General features: G+C 40.6%; 1 protein-coding gene across 6 annotated transcripts in view; it reads right to left on the bottom strand.

Moving 5' to 3' along the window:
* The window catches only part of NCK2 (NCK adaptor protein 2), a 148555-nt gene extending 126966 nt beyond the window's left edge, over positions 1–21589 (bottom strand). For 2 of the 6 annotated variants that reach the window (XM_037897733.2, XM_037897744.2), the window contains exon 1: positions 20464–20758. The gene's annotated coding sequence lies outside the window, so the exon portion shown is untranslated. Of the gene's footprint in view, positions 1–582; positions 608–17770; positions 17872–19411; positions 20286–20463; positions 20759–21390 lie in introns of those variants that run through there. The other 4 variants (XM_037897749.2, XM_043536436.1, XM_043536443.1 and 1 more) reach the window with 4 other exon arrangements.
* Positions 21590–22776: the final 1187 nt, after the last annotated feature.

Genomic DNA, 22776 nt, shown 5'->3' on the forward strand with positions numbered 1-22776 from the left:
CCCTTACTTGTAATATAATCTGGCCCCACCCACCCCCCAGAGCTGCGGTCAGGAGCCAGGGCCAGGAGTAGGGCCGTGATCAGGGGCAGGGATCCGGGCCACGGTCAGGGGCTGAGGCCAGAGATGGAGCAGCAGCTGGGACCGCGAAGGGGCCTGTGCTGGAGCCGGGAGCAAAGCCAAGGCCGGGAGCCAGGGGCCTAGGCGGGGGCTGCACCTGTGGGTGGGGGCATGGCAGGGTCAGGTAGTGCTCCCTCCCCACTCTCCCTCCCCCAAACATTTCTCTGTGCCCCCCTGGGGGGGCAAGCTCCTCAGTTTGGGTGCCACTGAGCTACCAGGTGTTGCATACAGTTTTTTCAAGTTCCTGTACATATATTTTGTATTTAAAGATAATTCTTCCCATATTCCAAGACTATTACTATTTTGTTTCGATGCTTTTTTCTTGAACATTTTCCAGATAAAGCTTTGGATTAACCTAAGCAAGGTGATCAAGAACACTAAATTTCAATAACAGAGAACAGAAAATGTGGCCTTCAGCATATTAAACTCACTACTGTGAGCTATACATGAAAATATATTACTCACCTCAGAAAACTCTCCATTGCTATAATTGTCATTTCACACACCAGTGATCAATCTTAGCTGAGCACATTCTGAGAGTCCATAAAAAATTACATACCAAAGAAAAATTAAAGCCCTTCCTTCATAAGCAAGTTTACTCACCCTGTGAGTTTATAAGAAAATGACTTTTCTGCTGCTTTTTGGTACAAGGACAAATAAACTGAAGAAATGTAAATAGCTGATGGGAGGGGTCAAGACATGTAAATAGCTGATGGGAAGGGACAATGACTCAGCAATCTACATCGTTCATACTTTTAATCAGAAACACATAAAAAGACAGCAAGATTACTTTAAAAACAAAATCTTTAAAGTAGATCCAATCTGTAATCTTAATAACCATTCACACACACACACGGTTATGGAGTACAAAGTATATACCCAGTCTCTCCTTCCTAAGAGGTGCTAGATCAGGATTCTTGATCTCCAACTTGCTCTGCTTTTTCCACTCAGCCAATTGCAGTTTGAAACCTCCAATCTTACACATAAGCCTCCCAATCAGAAGCTGTAGCTAAAGACGCTGAAGAACAGCTGGGAGGTAAAAATTCCAGGCTACATTTAGGTGACTGCCAAAAGATTAAAGATAGTTCTTAATAATAGGAAGAAGGGTTTGGGTGAAAAAAATAAACTAAAGAGTGACACTAAACTGAGACAGACGTAGATAGAAGATCACAAATAGAACTGGTCAGGTATTTACTGTCAACGTGATTTTGATATAAAAATGGAATTTCTGCAAAATATAAATTTTCAATGGGAAAATTTTGATTTTGCTGAAATTATTTGTTTAGATTTACTTGATGGATTTTCTTGGTTCAACCCAAATCAAGAACAATTTGGCTTTTTTGAATTGAACCAATGCATTTTGTTTGGTTTCAGTCTGACGTTAACTACATTTGTAGTTCAGTGATTCATGCCACCATTCTATCCTCTGGGCAGGGCTCCCTGGCCAGCCTATATCTCCCAAGGTAGACTGAAGTTTCCCTTACTAACAATGCTGTGCCCCATGGTATATGCTGTCAGGCCAGGTAGTCAAGCCATAGGCAACAGTGACAGCATCAGGCAACAGAACACCACCACACGAGGCACAGCAGCACCATTAGTAGATGCAATTTAACATCAAGCTAACATAAAACAAAACATCTAAGTTCTGTTAAACATACCACAACATTCCATTTTAGGAAAGTCAAAACATTTTGTTCTGGTAATATATATATATATATATATAAAAATTAATTTTGACATTTCCCAATCAAAATTTTACAGAACCTGTCATTCAGCAAAAGAAATGCGACATTTTGATTTTTTGCCCTGATTCAGAAGAAAAACAAATGTGAAAAAACAACCAGTTAACAACCTTTCCATACCTGTTGTTCTTCAAGACGTGTTGTGCATGTCTAGTCAACTGTAGGTGTTTGTGCACTCCAGTGCATTGTAGTCACAGAGTTTCTCTCTTGGTGGTACCTGTCAGGGCAGTGCTAGTGCCTTCTGCTCCTTCATGCACTACGCACGGGCATAAAGGGCCAAGGCACCTGTCATCCACCTGCCCTCCCAGTTCCTTCTTACTGGAAAAACTCCAAGAGAGAGGGTAAGGAGGGTGGGTCATGAAATGGACATGTGCAACACATCTTCAAGAACAATAGCTATAGAAAGGTTAGTAATCATTTTTGATTCTTCAAACAATTGTACATCCATTCCACTGTAAGAGACTCACAAGCAGTATCAAATGGAGCTCGCTTTGGAACAGGGACTTGAGGACCACTCGTTCAAATTTAGCATCATCTCTAAATTGTGAGAGATTGTGCAGTGAGAGGCAAACGTATGACAGAATAACCCAGCTGCAGCATTGCAAATGTCTAATATTGGCATGTTAGCCAGAAATTCTGCAGAAGTCGCTTGGAATCTAGCCAAATACTCTATCTGGTGGCTTCACACTAGCCAACTGGTAACACAGATATTCATGATGAAACCCTTTGCATGGAAACAGGACTGCCCTTCATTTTGTCCACAAAAGCAATGAACAATTGAGACACGCCTGAAAAATGTAGTCATTCCAGGTAAAACTGCTAACGCTCTTCTAACGTCTAGAGTGTGCATTCTCTCCTCCTGCTTACTACCATGAGGCTTTGGGGAGAAGGTCGGTAAGAAAATTGCTTGGTTGAGATGAAAAGTGGAGACCGTTTTCATAAGAAAGCTTGGAAGGGAAGAAGGTGGCAGACTTTATCTGCGTAAAAAATCTGTATGTGGAGGATCTGATACTAGCATCCTCAACTCCACCACTCTTCTGCCTGATGTAATGGCTACTAAAAGCTCTACCTTCACTGAAAGATGCAACAGAGCAGGTCACCAGAGGCTCGAGACGGGGAACTAATCAGCTTTGTTAAGACTAGATTCAGGCTTCATGGTGCAACAGAATTCTGTACATGTGGAAACAGTCTGTCCAATCCCTTACATTGAAATTGGGTTGGAAAAAAGGGAACAGTTATCCACAGAAGGGTGGAATGCTGACACAGCCGCTATGAGTACCCTTATGGGGCTAACTGGGCGATCAGTATAAGACATAAGAATAAGTCCTGTATAACCTTGCACAGAACTTTGGGTAGAAACATACAGCAGACCAGTAGCAAAGCCCCTGTCAATGAACCCAGGCTGTGTCCCACTCTGGAAAAGAACTGGTAATATTTTACATTGTCCTTTGTTGCCAACAAACAGCTTTCCCCACAGCTGGAAAATAGATTTTGCTATGTCTCACCAAGGGACCACACATGGTGATTGATAGATCGCCTGAGCAGGATGTTTGACAGCATATTTCTGAACCCCCAAGTAGTAGGCCACTTTTAGAAATAGAGTTGCCATTGCAGAAGTCCCAGAATAGTACTGCTTCCTGACAAAGTAGAGCAGACCTGTCTCCCCACTGCTTGTTTATATAAAACACAGCAGTCATATTGTTGGTCAGCACCAATACACCCTCCTCCTGATGCAAGGAACACTATTCAAGCTAACTGGATAGCCCACAACTTCCTGATGTTTGTGTGTAGACCGAGATCTTGGGGAGACCAGGCACCTTGCGTCTGTAGAGGCCCAAATTGAGCCCCCCCAACCCAGGCATCCATAACTAAGGTAAGAGATTGCCAGGGAGTTCCTTTCGCCCTCAACAGATATTGGTTGGGTCTATCCACCGATCTATAGAAGATAGGATGCAACTTGGTACGTACACTAATGTATCTATGTGGTGCCTTTTTGGAGAATTCACATCTGCCAACCAGCCTTGACACACAATCTGGTGTACTGGACCATGTAAGTGCACGCTGCCATGCGCTGGAGCAGCCTTAAACAGTTTCTCACTGGGAAGACAGTCTGTAGAACCATGGCACAAGGAGATGCTGACAAAGGTGCTTTAGGAGCCAATCTTGACAGGCCTGTAGTGGGCTGAAGAATCAACGAACTCCCCTATTTAGAGGTGTATTCCGGGGAGTGCTTCCCCCTTTAAAGATTTGGGAATGCATTTGAGAGGTCAACCTCTTCACGTCTTTTGATAAGTCTGGCACCAAATCCTATTTCTGATGCCTCTTCCTTGGTATCAGCAATGCCAAGCTGCGTCTTGGTACCAGCAGCCGCTGGCAAGGTGCTCAGTACCCTGATCAAGGTAGACGACTCAGATGGAGGACACAGTGTTGATTTGAGCAGGAGGTGTTTTAGTCTGGCTGCCCTATCCTTTTTAGAATGGGCTTAAAGCCCTTTAAAATGGCACAACTGTCACTCAGGCTATGTCTACACTACTGCGGTAAGTCGACCTACGCTACGCAACTCCAGTTATCTGAATAATGTAGCTGAACTCAACATACCTTAGGTGAAGTTACCGCAGGGTCTACACCGCTGGGGGTCGACGGGAGAAAATATCCTGTTGACTTACCTTACTCTTCTCGTCAGGGGTAGAGCACAGGAGTCGACTGGAAAGCGATCTGCAGTTAATTTGGCGGGTCTTTACTTGACCCACTAAATTGACCGCCGGTGGATCGATCTCAGAGCGTCTATCCCAGCTGTAGTGTAGACCTGCCCTCAGTGAGCCTTTCCCCAAGCACTTAAAGCAGCTGGGAAGAGGGTCACTATTAGGCATTGCCTTACCACAAGGGTGGCAGGGCTTGAAATCCAGAGAGCGCAGAACATTTCCAGTACCAAGGCCGTTACCCAGACCAGGTGTCAGAACCACACAAAACAACAATTATTTTACGAACAACTAACTAACTAACTACACAACATGTACTATTTACAGGACTTGCCTAAAGACTTGCAGAAGCAAGGACAGGGAGCTCCAACAACTGTCATTGGCAATAGGAAGGAACTAAGAGGGGTCAGGGAAAGGTCTTCCCTTTATGCATGCGCAAGGCAGCAGAGGACACTCGGGCCGCTCCAATGGGTATCACTTGGGGGGGGGAGGAACTCTCCAACAACTGTGCACTGGAGCACACAAACACCTATAACGGAATGGACATGTGCAATCACTTGAAGAAGAATATCGAAATTTCCAGTGAAATGGAAAGTTAAATTTTGTCTTAGCTCTAAGAAACCAACAAGTCTTCTGAAGGGAAGAAAGGAGGTACCACCACAGAAAGCTGCTGCTCACCATCTCTCCTGCTCTTTGTAAGTGAAATTCACCCCAGGGCAGAGAGCCAGCACCAGACTTATACATCACATAAGTGGTTCATAGGTCCGATGCTAGCCCTCTGAACAGGGTAAATTTCATGCAATGGCAACTTCTATCCTTGCGTTTACTGATGTCTCCCCTCCCACAGAAACAAACTCCTCGTTATCCCTATTTATTCACCATGCAGTTCTTTCTGTGTAGTGGTCTAATTCAGGCTCCTATCCTGCAAGCTATTCCACATAAGCAAATCTGCACCAATGTGGAGTTCAACTGATATAAGGTCCATTTCAGATGCAAGGCTCCACTCAGAGTACAGATTGCAAGATGAAGCCCATAAAACGTAATTGCTAAAGAACAAAGGCCTTTGCTCTATTGGCTTCAGCGCACCATGAGCACCCATAGCTTAAATTAATAAAGCAAGCAATCATCTAAAGATCACTAGAGCACTACCCCACATAGAAAAATGAGAAACTAAAACCAGGGTAAAAAATATACCATCATCATAATATTCTGTGCCATTCACAGTTATTTTGATGGAATGGCTCTTTCCAGATTAAGGATCCACGTAGAACAGCCGCTTCAGTCACCCTACAATTCAAATTTTTAACAGAGTACTCCATAGCAGCACCAGGTAGGATTTACTCAACTGCCTACAGACCTCAACATAACTTCAGAAGGGGCTTAATGAGAGCACATGTATTCTAAGGCAATTTACAGTGGCAACCTAATACTGGTCACTAGGAAGAAGGGAGATTACTTGGGGATGAGAAAATGAAAGAGGAAACCAAGCTTCAAAAGAGGTTTGTATAACAGGCTGTACAGTATAATTAGTAAAGGAGAAAGGACAAAATGTGAGAACAATGGTATTAGAGAATAAAAATTAGTTGTGGAAGCAGAGAGAACTCTCCACAGGAATGTTATAAAACATGGCATTCATTTTAGATTTCTCTAAAGTTAGATGTTTTAAAACCACTTGCAGTAAACCCAAAATGTACTACTTAATATAGAACAGTATAAAACATTTATGATTTTTCTAAATGTGAAAATGTTACTATATGTAATGGAAAATATTTTGGTAAGGTTTAATAGCTGGAAATATTTGGGAAACTAGTCTCTAGCTGAGCCCTACCTAACACCTTGATGCCAGAATACGTGTTAATGGAAAAAGAAAACAAGTTTTACACCTGTATAATTGTTTTTGTACCTCTGGTTCATAGAGGGGCTAAATGTATCATCATCTCAAATACTCTCAGACACCTCTGAGCATTCTGACCATTTAAGTGTATAGAAAGTACACTTAGTGAGCATTCATCTGTAGGGTCAAATCATGCCCACGTTATCCTCATTTAAGTCAATGGAACTAACTTCTCAAATAAGATAAATAGGTTTGGGGCCAAAGTTTACAATCTAATGTTTTCTTCTTTTAAACTGGTGAAGTAGTCCTCCCTACCTTGTATGTCAGTGGAGTTAGAAGTGATCCCAAAATATGTCGTCATTCAGAGTCAAGGCATTCAGAAGTCTTCACCAGACTGACACTATTTCTAGTTATATCTATGCAAAAAATGCTGCAGAAGGAAAACGGTGATGGGAAAACACTGACCAATGACCAGAAGCTAAGGACAAGCAGTGGTTTTTCAATTTTCTCTGAATAAATAAGTGACATGCCTACTAAAATTCTACCATAAATAAAACCAAATTCTTCTAGAATCAGTTACAGAATATTTATAATATTGGCACAAGTCAGTATTTATGAAGTGTTTTTATTTATGTAGACATGCTGTAGTTATCAATAAGATATAACCTGAGCCAATCTCCACATTTCAAAGATTAAACTGCTAAGGAAACTGACCCATTCTCTACTACAAGAATTCCATGTAGAAGGATAGTGAGGAAACAATAACAGAGGTACAGAGAGAGAAGAAAAAGGGATCTGTATTACCAGTAGTTATGGAGTTGGCGGTAGAATCTCCTTCTCCACCCCACTAATCATTTAAGTGATTATTTACAGCAGATCCACCTCCAAAAGAATTCTTAACTTATTTAACTGGGTTTGCAATGGCTGAAAGTTTAGGTTTAGAGCACAATTTTTCAGTGCTGTTAAAATAAAATGTTATTTGCCAAAACAACTCTAAGGGTGCATCTACATGAGAGAAAATGTGCCTTAAGACAGGTGTCTGCTAGGGTTCCTGGTGTCGGTTTTCGCTGCCCCCCCCCCTTTTTTTTAAACAATGTAAGGGTGGACTGGACTATAAACCTGTTACAGAACAGTATTATACAACCATATTGCTCCCAATCTATGTCAGCAATTAAAAAAACTGTTAGTTTAGGGCATCCATGCTCTGTCACAGACACACACACTACAGAACAGTAATAACTGTAGGGCAGAAAATTCCTAGAAGTGGCACTGTGGGATTCTATATTTATCCACTCGCAACAGCTTACTTGTCAAACTCACTCCAACTGCCAGAACTGTAAAATCCACTTGGCATCTGAGATATCAAGCTGTGTTCTTGGTATCTTATATATTCAAAAGCAAGAAAGATTTTTCAATCAGATATTAGTTGACAATTGTGTTGATGTAAGAAGCAAAAATTTTTTTAGTTGACACCACACCCACCACACACCATCCCTCATGTCAAGCTTTCATTTGTTTCCACCTCTGGGGGGAAAAAAAAAAAGTCAGCCTTTTGACAAATATTTACCTTTACACAAAATTTCTGTATGCTATTGTTTCTTTTACATTTACTACAAAAAAATCCTCTAATATAAAGTTTATAAGAATCCTCAGAATCATACAAAAATTACCTCAATCTTTCTGTGTATATAGCTATATAAAGAATAGTTTTGGCATCTGGAAAAGTTATGAAATATCCTTCAATTTGAGTAAGATATCAAATCTAGTTTCACTATGTAACCCTGAAGCAATATCCCAAAATGGTTTATTCTAATATCAGTTCTGTAATAATTTAAAAAACTCTCAACCCACTGTGGAAAATAGTGTGTGTATATAGATCATGTGATTTGTCAATTGTTTCTCCCAAACTGTAAGCAATCTACAAGTACAGTGTGGTGGAAGTAGTATGAATTACCCACGTCTTATAATTTTAGAGTTAATAGCCTCCCAAAAAAGCAACATTTGAAAATGGATACGTAAACCTGCACTTTCTTTCTTCCAAAATATCTTACTTAAGCTGCTATGTAGGGGAGCGACAGATTTTACGGTTAAGACTATAAACTAAATCTCTCCTCCTGTGACAGCATATTGAGAGCTCCCCCATCTTCTCGCAGATAAGTTTCAAACCACAATTTGTAAGGCACAACCATAGCCACATTACAAGAAACACTGACAGCTTGAAAAATCATACTGCAACCTGAAAAATTTGTACCAATAGCAGATTAATACTTAACACTGCTGAAACTGAAAGATTGGAGGGAGAAAAAATTATTTTTCCAGTTCGTTTACTTTGGTATTTGATAGCACTCTATAAAATCAGTTTCACTATTTTGTTGATGGGCAAGTACACTTCCCATGTCATGCACTAAAATGACACTATCGCTCTCATGCATTGCTCTGAAACAGCTCATATGGATACTCTCCCCCCAAAGCCCTTCAATAAAGAAACAATGCACTGATGAAACTAAAAATGCAGAAGACAGGTGTATGCACAAAGAGAAGAGCTGGGCATGAGAAGGTCTGAACTTAATTATATAAAGGCTCTTTGTAAATATCAGAGAAGCAGAAAAACCCTATTTAAAAAAAAAAGTTTCAAGCTCTAATTTCAGAACAAACTCTGTAAAAAAGTGCTCTACCAGAAAAAGTGTTTTTTGAATGAATCGGTTTTAAAAATGCATAGTTGTCAGTGTCCCTTTAGTTCATATGATGAATATATTGAAACATATGTATATTCAATGACTGCTCAATTTCAGTTCGGGGGAGTGGGGTTGAAGATTCAGAAGCAAACAGGGCATGGTCCCTGAGGAGGAAAGGGAGGAATAAAACAGTATCTTTCTTCCGAGTGGCTCTCCGCTTCTTCCATACCATTAACTCCATTTTATAAAACCAAAAAGTTTTGGAGAGTCTTTTCCCATCTAGTAATACAGAAAGAGAAGGTGGTCATGACACCCCTAGATTTTAGGCTGAAAAGCAATCTTACGTGAAAGTAAAAATAAAAAACAGGGACCAGGAAACTGGCTTAACACTGCCATTAAGACTTTTGCGATCCTCTCTGTAATATAATTCAAACAATTGTAACACAAACCTGAGCGCCTTACATTTAAAATCATTATCTATGACCAATGGAACAGTTCAGATTATATACTAGTAGAATAAATGGAAACTGGCTCAAATAATGTACTCCTCCCACATCCAGGTCGAATGTGCATAAACAGAATGCATAAAAGGTACTAAACTGCAAAAATATGATTCTGCAACAAAGAAAGAGAACCCCCATATCTAGATGTTTTTCCATAAGCTACTTCCTCATATGGGAAACTATACTAAACTGAGGCTCGGCTGTAGTCATACCTTTCTAGACCTAGATAATTTCAAGTAAAGGCATACCAGATTTTATTCTTACTTGGCAACAACAATATAGCCTATTGAATTCTAGGCTGCTTCTAATGTTATCTGTTAAGCATATTAATGATTGAATGCAATTCAGCAAAAGTGATCTCTATTACATTAAAGGTAAAATTATATGATACATATAAAAATTAGACTATAGCAATTTTAATTAATCCTTCCCAGCCATGACACTATAAGCTACAACCATTTTTCATCATCAGCTTTACATAGTGCTACAACAGACTTGTTTGTTTTTTTCCTTAAACCAAAGCAAATTTCAAGAGAATCAAAATTTCCAAGTATCAGAACCCTATTTCAGTAGTCAAAAAAAGGAAATCAAAGAACAAAAATAAATCATGACCAGACCCATTCTGAAAGGCAAATTAAAGGAATCTGACAATTGTTGGAGATAGGAAAGAAGTCTTTGTACCCTACTTAAAATATCTATTGTGATTTTTTTAAAATATATTCCATTTAGACAATAAAAAGATTTGCGTATCCTTTGGAAGGTCAGCGTTCAAGACCATAAAACTTCTTCAGCCCTGATCCCGCTAAGATTTACATACTTACGTCTTTAAACTGTATGTACATTGTGAACAATCCCATTGATTTAAGTGGGTCACTGATGGGTCAATTTAAATGGGTTTTTATTTTATTCTAACCCATGCCCTATTTCTATTTTTCAATTTTTAAAACCCAATACCTATTTTCAAATTAATTTTTCTGCTTTTTAATCTATTGCCTATTTTTTGCCTTTGCCTAGTTTTCTTTTTTTTTTTTTTTAAATCATCCACATAGTACAGAAAATATGTTGTTTTTCCTATTTTTCCCCAAATTATCAATCCTTCCCTTTCTCTGTTGACTTCATCAGATTAAGTCCTCTTTGATCCATTCATGTTCTTTAATGGATTCTGAAAGTACTTAATGAGTAAGGCTATTCTCACTCCACAAGCAGTCCCATTAAATCAATCGCAAGGTACTACGCAGGGGTACAGAATCTGGCTGTAAATATAAGTTGACTATTTAAACTGCATGGCTACCAAAAGTTCATCATACAATTTAGCATATGCACTTTGACAAATTAAAGACTGCGTGACTGGAGAACATATGATCTATGATGCAACTTAGGCCCTGATCCTGCAAAGACTTACAAATGTTCTTAACCTTTCACACTATAAGTAGGCCCATTGACTTCAATAGGACTACTCACCGGGCATAAGGTACCTAAGTTTTCGCAGGATCAGTGTCACAATGTGATAGGTAGGATGCAAATGATAAAGAAAAATTAAGAATGTTTTTGACACTGCTTTTAAATCACAGTAAGGCTATCTTTCAGACACCCCAATTCTGTGAGGGGAAAGAAAAAAGTTTAAAAATTGAGCAAAATAACTTTAAAAGAGAAAGAGTAAAAGGTTATAAAATGGCTGTGAACAATGATATTACAAGACAATAAAGGTAAAAAATGCACATCGGCCATGCAAACAACTTTACTCATTACGGCTTAATGGACAAGCGAGTGTTCTTTTAAAGTAAGACTATATAATCTCAAAAAGAAAAGGAGTACTTGTGGCACCTTAGAGACTATCCAATTTATTTGAGCATAAGCTTTCGTGAGCTACAGCTCACTTCATCGGATGCTGTAGCTCACGAAAGCTTATGCTCAAATAAATTGGTTAGTCTCTAAGGTGCCTCAAGTACTTCTTTTCTTTTTGCGAATACAGACTAACACGGCTGCTACTCTGAAACCTATATAATTGCAGATCATTAAGATTCCACATGCATCCTTTAATAGCCTGAGTGCTTATTAAGATGGGTCATCTTCTGATACTTGTGCTAAACACAAGCTTGATTACAACCCAATTTTAAAACAAATACAAATTCCATAACCCTTACACAGATATCTGATTAAACTCCTAATATTCTCAAATTAGGTCATTCAGAATCCTCAATATTATAAAACGAAGTGTTTTGATGTAAGAAAATGTTAATCATTCAGTGTCAAGTGGAGGGTAGATCCCTTATTATAATGTTTATTATTTGAGATAGTAGTGTTAATTTTCCTCTTTACAGATGTTAAATAGAATTCAAAATTTAATGTAAAAGTAAGTCCACAATAGAAATATTTTGTACAATCGCAGCACTGTTAACAGAGTCAGAGTGACTACAAAACCCGGCAGAACAAAGCAGTGACAAGTCATCTAAAAATTAAAAACAGGAGAAAAGGGAGCACTTGGTAAATTTAGATTCTTAATTATTTACATTCCTTTTAAAGAAAATATTTAACAATAAGCGCTTACTTAAATATTTTTGTATTCAACCTTTATGCTTGAAACTCACTGTTTCCCTTTAGTAGACATAATATTGTATCCATTTTGTCATTATTTTTAATGAAAAAACATAAGCCTGTTGAAGAGAGACAAGAAAAAATAATCGACTTCAACATATTTTATTTGACAAATTTGTAAATTTGACAAAGTAAGTCTTAATCAGGATTATGAGGGAATCTGTGTAAGGCTGACTAACAAAGGATAGGGCATAAAACAGAACAAATGGAAAGAGGGTAACAACTAGCTGCCACCAATTTCTAATTCTTTAATGCTACAGAAGGCGCATAGACCAGTGGTTCTCAAACTAGGGCTGCCGCTTGTTCAGGGAAAGCCCCTGGCGGGCCAGGCCGGTTTGTTTACCTGCCGCGTCCGCAGGTTCGGCCGATCGCGGCTCTTACTGGCTGCGGTTCGCCGCTCCAGGCCAACGGGGGTTGTGGGAAACAGCGTGGGCCAAGGGATGTGCTGGCTGCTCTTCCTGCAGCGGCGAACCGTAGCCAGTAAGAGCCCGGCCCACCAGGGACTTTCCCTAAACAAGCGGTGGCCCTAGTTTAAGAACCACTAGCATAGACAACACTTTTCACTGATAAGAGAATACACAACTGTACCATTAAACCTGTATACTACCGTCAGTTTCATCTTATTTAAACTGAGTTGCCATGCAATACTACACACTGAAGTACTATGTCCTCAAGTTACACTGTCATTAAGTATAGATTCTTTTCTAAGTTTACAAAACTTCCGAGTTTTGGTCTAAGCCAAAAGAGCTGCCAAAATGAAGCTGCAAGTTTACTGATAAATGTTAGTCAAAGCTAAACAACAAAAAATAGGGACTTTTGTATCACTGCTGGGTTTCTTCCTATGACCTCCACGTATCAGCTTCTTGCTCCTCCCTCAATTGCAAAACTGAAGAGTGGTGTTGATACGTTGACTAGTTTTTGCCAACGCTTCAAAAATTGTAAATAAAATAAATAAATGCTTTCTTCTGACACAATATGCTCAAATTTTTGCTGCTTCATACTTTTTCTAAAAGGGAGTTAAGTAATATTGTACACATTTGCAATAGCTTATAAACTGATTAAAAGGGAGTCTTAAAATGAAACAAAATGTGGTTTTAATTGGCAAAAGTAAATGCTCAATGCCAATTTTATTGAATTTAGCATTTTTTCCAGCCAATCCAATTCTATAAGTTAGTTGTTGGACAAATGCGAACTTTAAACTACAATGGGATCTTGTATTTCTGCTCCACTGAAGAGATAGCAAAATTTATTGTAGAATTATTTTAAGTTGTGGGGCAACATTAACTTGTAGCTGTCTGTATTTCCACTCCATAGAATCCAAAATCCTTGCCACTTCATCATGCAATAGTTGTGAAATTTAATAACCCTTTTAGTATATTTGGAAGTACAGCATACGTCCAGGAAAATGAACATGTGGTTTGTCATTATGACAGATTAACAAAGTGCAGCCCCAAAATGTTCCCTACAGACACATGCACTGCTTTTTGCACTGAAAGGTTGAAAAATCCTTCCCTGGTCATTATACAAAATGGCACCAGCTTTTCAACTAAGCACTGAATTTCTTTCGAACTGCATTCATTTACTTTGACACGGATGCCATCCAAGACGTATACTGAAGATGAGAAATAGAAAACACCAAATAAAAACATGCTGCAATTAGAAGAAAGGAAGGGGAAGACCCTACATCTATATTACATTGGGTTGTCATGTGACCAGAACAAAAGCTAAGAAGGACATTCTGCTCTGTACTCAGTTTTCCTCTAAGAAGCGGTGCTATTGATTCAGCAACGTGGCAGTCTTAATTCATTAATGTCTCTAAGATACTCTGATAGTCTTAGAAAGAAGTTCAAAGTAAATTATTATTAATATGGTAAGTTAAACTCTGCCTTCCTAAATTACTCCTGTAATGTTAACTGGATTTAGCGGTTTTCATTTTCTGCCCTACACTCCTAGTGTAGTGTAGCTGAGGGCTGTTGAACGGATATATTTTGCCACAGAGGTGGCTAAAACGTCAGATGACTGAAATAATTGTTGTATAGTTTTTAAAATACTTTGGGAATCATATGAAATGAAAGGCTTAAAAACATCTGAACAGAAAAGAAATACCATCTTTATAGCAATACATTTAATTTAATATATAATTTTAAAAAAATGTTTTCTTCTCAAAATTATCTAAGCCAATAATGAACAGCCAGCTGCTCTTCAACATTTAATAACCTCTTTTAAAAATAAATACAGGACACTATAGCTGATAAATGCAATCATTCCAAAAACAAACTCAGTCCTTTTCTATGAAGATCAGCTTTGGTAACTTTCAGCACTAAGCACTAGCAACCCCCAGTGCTAGTAGAATCTAGCTTCCTGCCGCAGCATAAGCAGCAGTACACTTCCCTTTACCAGTCCGCCCCATCCATCTTCCCATTGATGGCTCCAAATTGGACTGAATACTCATATTTGTGTCAGCCTGACCCACAGCTACTGTAAGAAGAGACTGCTGCCATTACTAAGGAAAGCAGCCAACTCCTGTGTAGAGCAGAAGCTGCTAGCAGCCAAGAAAATGAAAAGCACCTACCCACGTACTATAAAAAAGGATGGAATTTAGTACTCATGCTTTACTGAACGCAGTCCTCAATCTCTGTCCCTTCAAAAAGCTTCCAAATCCATCTGTACCCCTTTTTCTATTAAAATAAAAATGAGCCACAAATAATCTGGACCTTCCAGCACCCGCAAAATATTAACCCACATCAGGAAAAATGTTATCATTCTCCTTTCTTAAAAAAATACAATAAAATAAATTTGTAAAACAGAACTTCCCTTTAGGTCTGCCAGTGCATTTTCTTTTATTGTTGATCAGTTCAAACTAAGATATTTGGGATAGGGACCAAGTCTTGTACAGCATCCAACACATTAAAAAATAATCCAAGTAGAATCCTTAGACAAGGTGGCAAAAAGGAGAAGATGTGCTGCCCATCACAGTATCCCAGCTGTTTGCTAGGAGACTAACTGCGCTACTGATTGATTATGGACCATATCCTGGCTCCCAACCTGCCTTTCAATCAGGAGTAAAGACATTTATTTAAAAATAAAAGCATTCACTTCATTCACAGAGCCCTCCCCGATTTGAAAAGCAAACCTATATTATGTTTCCTATAGCAATGGATCTTGATCACACTCCACACACTGTATACCTCAATATCTACGTTACACTACATAAACAGTTACCTAAAATACTTCACAGGTGCAACATGGCTGAGGTTAAAGTTGCTGAAGAAACCACTTTTCTGATTTCTATGTATTTAAATTTTCCAACTCAGGAACTACATTAATGTAATGTATATTTATATCTACATTCCTTAGAAGACTTTGAAAGTTGTCCTTTCTAGACCATTGCATGGTCATCTTGAGTTTTACCTACTTCACAGTATAAATACATACAAGTTGCATATCACCACATTGAAACCTATGTCAGTTTTGACGCTGACCTCATCTACCAGGCAGGAAAGAAAATCGCATTGCCATATAAAGCTTATTTCTGACATTCACAAAACATTCTGTTATAGCCCAGCAAATACAGTGGACACTTAGGTAACTAACCAAGAGTTTTTCATAACATTCAGTATTTTTCAAATTCAACACTTTACTGAAAGTGGCTGGTACACTCTGTTTGTTTCTATGCATATTTAGAACAGTTTTAAATTAATAATGCTGATAATTGCTAATCAAGATTCTTTTCTGCACACTTGAACTTATACACTTAATAAAGCCTACTAAATCTTAAAAATACCTCTGTTAAACCAACTCGCTATACAAGAAGTGTTTTTTCTCATAGGTTCAAAATTTAGGATCCATTCTTTTGTTAACAAAATGGAAACAAATTCATCTACTATGTAGAAGATGTATACTTTACACAGATCTGTTCTTGTAATTCAACTTTCAATTCCATTTCATGTTTTCATACACTGTAAATGAATTATTTTCATTTGTATTAAATAAAAATAACAAAACATACATTTATGTAGCCCCTTCAGCATGAAAAATTTCAAATAACTTTAAAAAAACTAAACACCATAAAGAACTGCTTCACCCACTATTAAAGTGAACTATATCATCAGTTTAACCATACAGACCACCTCTACAGAATAATTTATGATAAACTGGCTAATGTATCTAATAGCAACTGCAGGGAGATTTCGCTTGATGAAATGGAATTATCTAAAATGGAAATTAGCTTGGAACATTTGGGTCAACACTCAGTCTTGCAAAAAGTGCTATGGGTTGTTTAATGACCACAAGTCATCAGGACCTTGTTTAATATCTCTTCCAGAAGATGGTACCTCATAACTGTGCCGTACCAGCACGGGAAGTTGATTTTGCTGACCGGCTTTTCTACACATCAAGTTACCGCACAGCAAGCCAGGTTGTGAATGTATGGCACATCAACTTCCCACGCAGTAACATCCTGTGTGGACACTGCTACAGTGCACTGAAAGTTCTGGAGTGCAACTTGGCTTGAAAGCATAGTTAGCCAAGCAAAAATCCTGAAGTGTTAGACTTGGCTAACTATAGTTTCAAGCCAAGCTGAACTCCAGGACTTTCTCTGTGCTGCAATAACGTCCACACAGGACACATTACTGAACAGCAAGCTGGTGTGCTATAGTCACTCTCCGTATAGGTGAGCACTTAGAGGAAATAATGTTACCTACTAAATGACCAAGATTGGCTGAGTTTTCCAAGGAGATATTCCATCCAAATATTGATAGAGGTACCACCCTACTTAACTTGTGAGTGTTTACAAGATCTCACCCTATGGCATTGTGGTATTTATGTATACCTTAAATATGATAAAAAGAAAATGCACTTTCTTTAGATATTTTCCTTTACAGGCAGTGAAAAAGCAGGTCTCCTCCACAGCAACTTCGCCCATCCCCAGAGGCTATCCCTCCAAAACCAGGATGAGCTATTTTGATGGAGCACCATCCAATGAGGCTTATCCAGCATCATGCACCACTACTAAATTCATTTTGAACTAAAAACACTAGAGAAACTAAATTTATAGCAAACCTCTGGGAAATTACTTCAAAACTTTTGACTAGTTCCACAAATAAAATTCCTAACATAGAAAATGTAATGATTACAGCCATGCCTTGAAAAAATCCATTTATCAGGTTAAATGGAAAGTTTTCCCTGATAAATGGGCCTAAACTATAAGTTTTTGTAGAATTTGAACTTTTATTTCAGAAACAAAAATTTCTAGACCACGTTGTTATGTTAAAGACAATCTTTCAACCCTGAGCCAAATGTAATAATAAAGTATTGTCTCCATGAGTCTGTAGGCAGTTCTGATGCTGCTGGCAGCTCATAACTTGCCAAGCAGCAGCACCCTGAGTAACTCCACCAAGAAGCAGCAGTGTTAAGAAATAGACGACTCTGGTCAGTTTCATTACTGCTTATCAGAACTGTAGCCAAAAATGAAGCTGCTGGAATCTCAAATTTTAGGCTGCTGCTGAGGAAAGCCATGGGCATCAGCAAAGGAATACACAGCAGTTACCAATAGTGGAAGAGAACACAATAAGAATAAATTATAGGTAAGAAAAGAATAGCAGACCTTTGTCCTGCTCTCTCCCCTTGCAGCAGCCAGGAGATGCTGGGAGAGGTGTAGACTGGTGTAGACCTTTCCTCACCCAACTACACAGAGCTATCAGGAAGCTTTCAAGGGAAATGAAGAGGGGGAAAGAAGAAGAGATAGTAAGTTCCCTCTGTTACAGCAGCCAGTGAGATGCTGGAGTTTCAAATTTATCAGACACCTACTACTCAGAGATCAATATAAGGAACCATACAGAGGATAGATGACTAATTACTACCTTTGTGTTTCTTTTGCAGGAGAGCAAGGAGAAGAAGATTTGGAAGATTATTATATGGCTCAAGAAGCTGGAATATGCCTTTCACCTCTGGGTAATAATCCAAATACAGTTGACACAGGCAATGTCAAAATGTTTACCATCTTAACGCTGTTCACTGGCCTATAAAAAGTTATTTGCAAATTTTAGTCATGATGTTAGTAGGCAAGAGTGCCTCCAATCTCCACCCCTACTGCACAACTGGCCTCCTTGTTGGAAGTCTCAGAAAAGAAAACAAGGAATAGTTATGAAAACTGAAACGCTCTCCGTTGGGACATACTGGTGGGATAGCAAAACTTGAAATATAAACAGAAAAAACTTGACTGCTTGGGTCAGACAGAAGATTTCAGTTTTCAGAGTTGTAAAGACTATCTTTTAGAAGCACTAAAATCACTAAGCTACCTAAATCTTATTTTGTAGTTACAGTTATGTCTACAATCCAAATATAAGATGTATTGGCATCATAGTTCCTAAGCAGTGATGACAGGCTAAAATTGCTTAAGAACAGTTGCAGCAGACAGCAGGGTAATGACACTTCTAGAGGAAATATTGTTAAGCTAAAAAGGGACCCTTTCTAAGAAGCTCTCTTCTGGTAAGTACTTAAAAACCTAGACTTCTCCTCCATTCTAAGCTACTGGCCCAAGTTCTGGAGAACAGAAGCCAAAAATGGCAGAGCTAACCTGTATATATATATGGCATTAGGACAACACTACTGTGCCATCACTGAAAAGAAGCCTGATTTCCTATTGTTCATTAAGCTGCTACAGCAATAGCATGGCCTTCAGAGACAACTACCAAATAAGAAGGTAGAAACAGAAATGGAATCCAGATACAACAAAGGGCAAAATTAAATAAAAAATGTAGATGGCACTCGAATTTTTAAACCAACACAGGAAAAAAAAAAAACAATTTTAAGTGAAATTCAATATTTAGTTCACAACTTGATTTCAATATACACAGCTATTTACAGTGCAATGGTTGTCTAACAGGAGACATAAAATACCTTACAAACTACATTATATGGGCCAAGAAGATTAATCAAAGTTGCAATTCTAACCTGAATTACTAACCTATTCTGCCCACACAGAGTCTATCTGTAGGTTTGTTTTGGGGTTGTTTTTTATTAACTTAAAAGTCATATCTTTAATTTAGGTAGTATTTTGGTCCCCCGTCCCCAGCACCTGGAGACTGCTCAATGTTACTGATTATTAGTCTGGCTACCATGACACAAACATAAATGACAAGTATCAGCTTGCCACAACGTACTGACTTTAATGGCATTAAATGCAACACGGTTTCTACAAAAGTGAAAATACAGTTTTAGATATATATGCAAAGTTAAAACTCACCAAATACAAACATATAGCATCTGAAGGTTGTTTCGGCTTTGTTAGTTTGTTTTAATTGTGTCAGGTGCTGGGTTTGACTTATTAAATAGGTACAAAGGGTCTAATATTCTCTAAACATATCTAATAAACATGTATTACCATATATAAAAACTGAGTTCCACTCCTAGTAAACAAATCACAGGTGTTAATTTTTGAATACTAATGCTTGTCAATGTTTCAAATACCACATTAAACTCTTCTGAAAACTTTATACAATACCAACTTTCCATTAGAATGTAAACTTTAACATTTAAGATGAAGTAAGTACTAGATGCTACCTAACCTAAGCTAAATATTCCTAGTAAGTTGCAGGGGATGAAATCATTAAAAACAGAAATGCAAATAATCAGTTTCGCCTTTGCCAATTTGCCTTTATTATACTCGCACAATATTTATTCAGGATTTATTGTCACATAAGGAACTGGACATATTAAGGCTGGTTATTTTATTGACGGGGTTATCATTTGAATCCTAGCTGAGCATTGTTTTCTGCCCCTTTGCTAGTCGGGCTCTGAGCTACACAGCGAGACCTGAGCTGCACTTAATTTAAGCCATGTTAGAAGTAGCTCGCCTCCGGTGTCAGCCTGCAGAGCAGGGTGAGTGGCGAGCCCGGCGGAGTCCCAGACCCCGGCTCGAGACGCCGCCGCGCGGCTCTGCCCTGCCCCTTCCCCAGCACGGACCCTGCTACAAAGCAGCAGCTGTCAGACACACACACACACACAAAAAAACTCCGCGAGGACAAGGCGCTTGTGCGGCTCCATCGCCCGGACCGGCCTCCCCGCAGACACAGCGACCGAACGTGGCAGCGACCTCCCCCTCCCGCCGGCCGCTTCCTGCGGCCCCGGCCCCGCCAAGCCCGAGTCCCACCCACCCCGCCCCCTGGGGCTGCCCCCGACGCGGGGCTCCAGGCCCGGCGGGGGAGCGGCCCTAGGCCCGGCAGCGCCCCCCGGGGCCACCCAACTCCCCGGCAGCGGCCGCCACAAGTTTGCGGCGGCTGCCGTCCCCGCTCTCACCTCGGGCCGGGCAGCGCTGGCTCGCGGCGGGGCGGGGGCCCGGCGCTCTCCGGCCGAGGGGCGGGAGCGGAGCAGTAATGGCAGCGGCAGCGGCAGCGGCAGCGGCGGGGGGGGGGGGGTCTCCCAGGCGGGCTCCGCTCTTTGTCTCGGCGGCGGCGGCGGTTGGCTCCCCCGCGCGCGCTCTGCCCCCTCCCCGGCGGCTGCGTCCTCGTGAGGGGCCGAGTCCCCCCTTCCTCTTCCTCACCCCCTCCCCCGGGCCGGCCGGACGTGCCCAAGGCCCCGGCGCTGCTGCCTCTCCTCAGCCCGGCGGCGGCAGCGGCAGCAGCAACAGCCCCTCCCCCCGCTACACACCCCTCCCCTTCCCTTCCCTTCCCTTCCTGCCGCGGCCGGGATCGGCCGGGAGGGGCGGGCCCCTGGGCTCCCCCTTGCTCGAGCTGGGCTGGGCTGGCTCGGGCAGCTGCAGGGGGGCGGCTCCTTCCCTCCCTCCGCCCCCCAACACTTGAAGTTTTTATGGGGGGAGGGGGGTGTCCAGGCCCGCTGCTAAGGGCGGAGTCGCTCAGGCTGCAGGACGGCCAGGATCGGGCCCACGGCTGGGCCCGGGCCCGCCGGCGCGCACCTGGGCGCTGTGAGCCGGGGCGGGCTCAGGAGGAGCCGGGGCTGCGCGGCCCGGGGCGCGTGGGCCGAGCCCAGGCTGCGTATGCCGGGCGGAGGGGAGCCAAAGCAGGTCGCTCTGACTGTAAACTGAGCAAAACTGACCTGGAGAGAGAGAGAGAGAGAGAAAAGATGGAGCCGCACAAAGCCGTTCCCCCCCCCACACACACCCTCTTTTTGACTCTAGCCGCGCCACAGAGTTTGCAGCGCGATGTGTGCCGAGGGCGTCCTTCGCAAGGGACACTCCGCCTAACACATCCTTTGTCAGGGATTCACTCGACAGGATTTCAGTCATTTCTCCTGCTGAGCTGCAAATGTTTCCCTCTCCTTCCCGAGGAGTTGAATTGGGGTTAGCTGGCAGGGCTGGGGACAAAGCGCTTGGCCTGCCCACTAAAAATAGAAAGCATTCAATCTTATTCCCCGAAGTGCCACCCTAGGGAAGGGAACTTTCAGGAATAGCATCACAGCGTCTAATCGAGCGGATTGGCCAAGTCTGTGAGGTCGCTTGCAGAAGCTCTGCCTCCTGGAGGCAGGACTGGAGCGGAGGGAATACACCAGCTCAGAGAGCTCCCTACTAAAAAGATAATGGCAGTGCTCTGCTGCCTGTGTGCAAAAAATTAAATGCAAAATATGGTTACTGCAATTGCACAGTTGTGACTTTAAGAGCACAAAAATAGGAAATGCCTAAATTAAATCCTCATAACTTTAATGTAGCCATATTACACATCTAGTTTTTTGGATTATGTTGGGATGGTACAGTAAAGTAATAATACTTTAAAGCATGTGTAGTATGAGAAAATTAGTGTTGCTGCTTCCCATGAGAATCCTGAATTTTGCATTCCCTGGCTTTTTTCCCATTGTAAACATTCAACTTTTATATTTTGTTAACAGATTTTTGTATTTAATTTTCCTAGGTTCTCCTCTGCTCTTCTCCGCTCCAAAACAAAAAACTGTGTGCAAGACAGGAAAATTTATGAAATCACTGAGACATTTTCCACCAAAGACATACCACTGCAAAAGTATGCAACACACCAGTCCTGTTATGTCTGCATCTCTACCCCAGTAAAGTGTGCCAGGTAGAAATGCTCACGCGAGATACACCTTAAATGAGTCAAGCAACCACTCTGTCAATGCATGCACTAACTGTAGGTTCAGTGACATGCTCTAACTCAGCCCCATTGAAGTCAGTAGTAAAGGCATTGGCAGGATTTAGCTCCTAATTGTTTGACACTAACAATTATATATATATATATTGTAATAAAACAAATCTTTGCCCACATCATTAACACTACCATATCAAGAAAAGGAGTACTTGTGGCACCTTAGAGACTAACCAATTTATTTGAGCATGAGCTTTCGTGAGCTACAGTTCACTTCATTGGATGCATACTGTGGAAACTGCAGAAGACATATGTATGCATCCGATTAAGTGAGCTGTAGCTCACGAAAGCTCATGCTCAAATAAATTGGTACTCCTTTTCTTTTTGCGAATACAGACTAACACGGGTGTTACTCTGAAAACTACCATATCAGTTTCATTTTGCTTTAAAGTCATTTTCACTTTAATGTTCTTAGTAAATCAATGGTGGGGTTTCAGATATGTTTGTTTGGAGAATGTTTTTAAACAAACCATGTTATAGACACTTTTAAATGGAAAAAAAG

Source organism: Chelonia mydas, chromosome 1 (assembly GCF_015237465.2).
Source record: "Chelonia mydas isolate rCheMyd1 chromosome 1, rCheMyd1.pri.v2, whole genome shotgun sequence".
Lineage (NCBI taxonomy): Eukaryota > Metazoa > Chordata > Testudines > Cheloniidae > Chelonia > Chelonia mydas.